This window comes from Bos mutus, chromosome 7, assembly GCF_027580195.1.
Source record: "Bos mutus isolate GX-2022 chromosome 7, NWIPB_WYAK_1.1, whole genome shotgun sequence".
Classification (NCBI taxonomy): domain Eukaryota; kingdom Metazoa; phylum Chordata; class Mammalia; order Artiodactyla; family Bovidae; genus Bos; species Bos mutus.
The window spans coordinates 80,388,392-80,394,110 of record NC_091623.1 but is presented as its reverse complement, the minus strand read 5'-3'; the positions used below and the strand labels follow the sequence as shown (position 1 = coordinate 80,394,110).

Sequence of the window (5,719 nt, the reverse complement as noted above, 5' to 3'; positions counted from 1 at the left end):
AGTAGATGTTTTTCTGAAATTCCTTTGCTTTCTCTATGTTTCGATGAGTATTGTCATCTCTGATTCCTCTGCCATTTTAAATCTAGCTTGTACATCTGGACTTCTCAATTCATGTACCATTGAGGCCTAGCTTAAAGGCTCTGGGGCATTACCTTGCTCCCATGTGAAATGAGTGCAATTGTATGGTAATTTGAACATTCTTTGCCATTGTCTTTTTTGGGGATTATTATGAAAACTGACCTTTTAGAGTTCTATGGTTGGAAGTAATCTTGGCTATAGAGTAGTCAAGTCAAAGTCAATCAGTTGTGTCTGACTCTTGCGACCCCATGGACTATGTAGCCCGCAAGGTTCCTCTGTCTCTGGGATTCTCCAGGCAAGAATACTGGAGTGGGTTGCCATTTCCTTCTCCAAAGGTGATCAGCTTAAGTCAGGTTTAAATCCCTTATGAGCTTGCTGATGACATTTTGTTGATGCTGATCACCACAATTCTTTCTCTGAACTACCATACTACAATGCCCTGTAATTTTTTTTTTTTTTTTTAAAGGAGGCAGGTGTTTAAAAATGCACTCATTTGTTGGTTTTTTAAGACAATTCCACATAATGTTACTAGTGGGCTAATGATGGAATTCAGCTTGCCACCCCCCACCCCCCACCAGGCCACTCTTCAAAGCAAGCTGCTTTATAGAACTTTCCCAAATATGCGAGAATTTTGGAGTTAACTAGCAACAAGTCTGAAAATTTGGTTATGTATATAAGTACAAAGCTGGTTCATCAAATCCCTGTTCTGGCCTTCAACCCAGGGCATTTCAACTAAGGTGTCATCTACCTCCTTCTTAACGTTTATCAGACACTTGAATAAGTAACGTCCAGCCACTCCTTGGAGATGGTTCCCTTTTTCAGATACTGGGCTGCTGAAGGGCTCAGGAGCCTCATGGTCCTGGGCTCCATTACTAGAGCCTTTACAACCTTCCAGAACCTCCATGCTCCCCTTTTCCTCACTCCTTTCATCCTCCGTGGGTTCTCAGTTTTCCTCCTGGGAAAGCGAGTCCTGGCTGGGGCCGTGGCCCCTCACAGTGGTAGACTCACCTTCCGGTGGAGCAGGGCCCCCCAGGTCACTCTCCTGGGGGCCCTGGGCAACATCCTGGCTACTGCCAGACTCTGGGGGGAGACTTTTTCTCTTCCAAGGCTTCAATCACATTCTTGGGAGCTAGGGGCACTTCTCTCAGTTGTCTCACTCAGTCTCTTTTCTTCCTCCTTGAGTGAATCCAGGAGTTTTCTATGGCCATTAGGAAAAGGCTGATTTCCTCCTTTCCACAGGGAACTCATTTATGCTGGACCTTTAGATCAGTGAGGATTTTTTCAATCCATGTTGTCACAACCACGATGCCTTCCACTATCTCAGGGACCAGAGATGACGCTTTGAGGGCTAATTCTTTCATCACAGACCCCAGGACTACAAACGTAATGGGCTTCCTTGGCTTTTCTAGTTTTCTTCGCTTACTGGGTGGTGATGGTACTGTTACGTCATCATAAAAACTCCAAGCCAAAGCCCATCTCATTGTCTGACCCTAGCAGAATTCAGTATAGGTGACTTTAGGAACCCCTTGTATGTGAAGTTCTTCCTTCAGAGGAGCCAGGCTGCATTTCTTTCCCAGCACACAGCTATACCATCTTAATCTTTTTTTAAGCTGTAAACTGTCATGGATGGTCCTTTTAACAAACTCTAATTCACCTCCTTCTGGCATGATCTCTGTGATTCCTCCTGTATTTACGGAACTGGGTGGGGATCTTCGAGGATTTCAAGAATTTACTCCCTTGGCGTCCAACTGATTGGAAAAAAAAGGGAGGGTTGCACATGCAAAAGTCATAAATTATCTCAGATTCTTCTTTAAAAGCATCCATCAGGAGTGTCTTCTGTGGTACTTTAACCACTTTTATAAGATCAGGTAAGTTATTCTGCTCCACGTTCTTCTTTGCGTAGTTGAAGCACATATCATCTACTTCTGTTGCAAGGAAATACCAGCCGTTTAAGGTTGTTCCAAGTAAAGGACAGATGCAGGATGCCCCAGTACCTATGTCAATTCCTCTTCGGAGGGTACTTTTGTCACAGTTCTGATGACCGATCAGATCTTCTACCCAGTGAATATAATTGAGTCTCAAGGGAACTGTAGAAATCAGTCTCTCTGGAGGAATATCAGTAGAAAATCCAAAATCTTCCCTTAGCAGAGTACAAGTCAGAGCTCTGACTGCTTCGAGGTCTTTAAAATTAAGACTCACTCTTCCATTCAAATTTATCTGAACATCTATAGAGTAATCTTGACTATATATATATATATATATATAAAATATATATATGACTATATATATAATATATACATATTTCCCCCTTTCATACTTTAAATATATCCTGTCACTCCTTTTCATCTACAGAATTTCTGCTGAAAAATCAGCTGTTACCCTCATAGGGATTCTTTGTATGTTATTTTTTGCTTTTCCTTCGCTGCTTTTAATAGTTTTTCTTTGTGTTTAATTTTGATTAGTTTGATTAATATGTGTCTTGGTGCATTTCTCTTTAAATTTATTCTGTACAGGACTTTCTGGATTTCCTGGACTTGGGTGGTTATTTCCTTTCCCATGTTAGGGAAGTTTTTTGACTATAATATCCTAAAATATTTTCTCATAACTTTTCCTTTTCTTAGGGATTTAATATTTAATTTAATATTCAATATTAATATTATCCCAGCAGTCTCTTAGACTGTCTCTTTTCATTCTTTTTTTTTTTTTTTTTTTTTTGTTATAAGATTTTATTTTATTTTTTTTTATTTTTATTTTTTTTATAATTTTAAAGTTAACCTCCTCCCTCCCTCCCCCCATACCATCCCTCTGGGTCATCCCAGTGCACCAGCCCCAAGCATCCAGCATCGTGCATTGAACCTGGACTGGCATCTCATTTCATACATGACATTTCACATGTTTCAATGCCATTCTCCCAAATCTTCCCACCCTCTCCCTCTCCCACAGAGTCCATAAGCCTGTTCTATACATCAGTGTCTCTTTTGCTGTCTCGTATACAGGGTTATCGTTACCATCTTTCTAAATTCCATATATATGCGTTAGTATACTGTATTGGTGTTTTTCCTTCTGGCTTACTTCACTCTGTATAATAGGCTCCAGTTTCATCCACCTCATTAGAACTGATTCAAATGTATTCTTTTTAATGGCTGAGTAATACTCCATTGTGTATATGTACCACAGCTTTCTTATCCATTCATCTGCTGATGGGCATCTAGGTTGCTTCCATGTCCTGGCTATTATAAACAGTGCTGCGATGAACACTGGGGTACATGTGTCTCTTTCCCTTCTGGTTTCCTCAGTGTGTATGCCCAGCAGTGGGATTGCTGGATCATAAGGCAGTTCTATTTCCAGTTTTTTAAGGAATCTCCACACTGTTCTCCATAGTGGCTGTACTAGTTTGCATTCCCACCAACAGTGTAAGGGGGTTCATTCTTTTTTCTTTATTCTGCTCCTCAGCAGTTATTTCCATCATTCTATCTTCCAGTTCACTGGAATCATTCTTCTGCTTCAGTTATTCTGCTATCAATTCCTTCTAGAGTATTTTTAATTTCAGTGATTGTGTTGTTCATCACTGTTTGCTTTTTATTTCTTTTATGTTTTTGTTAAATATGTTAAATATTTCCTGAATTTTTTCTATTCTATTTTCAATATTTTTAAACATCTTTACTATCATTACTCTAATTTCTTTTTCAGATAGGTTGCCTATTCCCTCTTCATTTATTTGGTCTTGTAGTTTTTCACCTTGATTCTTCATCTGTAATCTATTTTTTGTCATTTCTTTCTTTCTTTCTTTCTTTTTTTTTTTGATGGGTGTGTCTCTGCTCCTGTCTCACTAGTTGTTTGGCCTGAGGTTTCCAGCAGTGGAGTTTGCAGGAGTGAAGGGGTCCACAGAGGAGAGGGACCCTGGAGGGAGGAGGGAACCAGAGAATAGAGGGTGACCCTGGAGGATGGAGGGAGACTCCTGGATAGCAGAGGGATCAGCCTGGAGGGAGGAAGAGGGCCTCAAAGGAAGAAGAGGGCCCTGGAGGGCAGAAGAGAAACTGGCCCAGTCCAGAGGCCAGATGGGTGTCCCTAGAAAGAGGATGGGGACCCCAGGAAAAAGGGGTCCCAGAGGGAGTTGGAAACTAGAAGGCAAAGGGCAGCCTGGAGGGTAGAGGGGGGCCCTGGAGGACCGAGTTGGCTCCAAAGGGTGGAGAAGGTGGCCTGGGGACCTTAGGAGGCTCCCCAGGGCTGAGAGGGTGGGAGAAGACCAGTCAGTTATCTGTTCCTGGAATCCCGCAAGGTCCTCCCCTAGCTGGCCCACCTTTTCCTCTCTCCACAGGAACCTCCTCCCTCCTTCTCATGTCCACAGGACCCACACAGGTAGAGGAGCCCCTGAAGAGTAGAGAGTGCCCCAAAGGGGTGAGGGCTCAACTGGAGGTAGATGGGGCTTCAGAGGCCCAGGGGTCCCCAGAAGGCTCCCTGGGACCAAGTGAAATCGGAACCACAAGGGATTCCTCAATGGATCCTCTGATCCCATCAGGGGTCTCTCTTGGCCAAGCAATCATGTTGCTCCTAGCACCCAAAGACACCCAGATGACTCCCCCTCCCCCAGCAGCCCCTCAGTCAACCTGGCTGAGTGATGGAGAGCCCCAGAGGCTTCCCTCAGTGGATCCTCCAATCCCAGGAGATTCCTCCCTTTTGGCTGTGCCAAAGTGTTTCTACCGGCACCCAGGGAACCAAAACCACTCCTGCACCCAAACAGTTTTTTGAGCCCAAATCTCTCCCCTTCCCCCAGCAGCCCCTCAGCCACTGGTCCCCCAACTTCAGCCTCCCCCATTCCCCCCTACCCAGTACCAGGTTTCCCCCTGGGCTTTTCCTGCAGCCTGTCTGCCAGAGGCCCCCCACCAGCACCTGCTAAGTATCCTAGGCCTGAGGAGACACAGACTCTGTGTCTTCCCTCATTGCCATCTTGATTCTGCCCCCTGTCCATTTTTTGATTGGGTAGTTTGTTTGTATGCTGTTAAACATCATGAGCAGTTTGTAAATTTTAGAGAGTAATTCCTTGTTAGTCACATCATTTGCACATATTTTCTCCCAATCTGTAGGTTGTCTTTTCATTTTGTTTATTGTTTCCTTTGCTGTGCAAAAACTTTTGAGTTTAAGTAGGTCCCATTTATTTATTTTTGTTTTTATTTCCATTATTCTGGAAGACAGATTGAAAAAGATACTGCTGTGATTTGTCAGAGAGTGTTATGCTGGTGTTTTCTTCTGGAAGTTTTATAGTGTTTGGCCTTATATTTAGGCCTTTAATCTATAATGAGCTTATTTTTGTGTATGGTGTTAAAAAATGATCTGATTTCATTTTTTTGCATGTAAAACTGTCCAGTTTTCCCAGCACCATTTGTTGAAGGGACGATGTTTCCAACATTGTGTAGTCTTGTCTTGTGTAGTCTTTGTCATAGATTAACTGACCATAGGTTCATGGGTTTATTTATGGGTTTTTTGTTATGTTCCATTGATCTATATTTCTGTTTTTGTGCCAGCACCATGCTGTTTTGATGACTGTAGCTTTGTAGTATTGTTGGAAATCAGTGAGCCTGATCCCTCCAGCTCTGTTTTTCTCTGTCAAGATTGCTTTGGCCACTCAGGTCTTTTGTGTCTG

The 5,719-nt window shown here is 42.8% G+C and overlaps 1 pseudogene; it reads right to left on the bottom strand.

Annotated features, from left to right (window-relative positions):
* Nucleotides 1–715: 715 nt before the first annotated feature.
* Nucleotides 716–4,894, bottom strand: LOC102264836 (RNA N(6)-adenosine-methyltransferase METTL16 pseudogene; annotated as a pseudogene).
* Nucleotides 4,895–5,719: the final 825 nt, after the last annotated feature.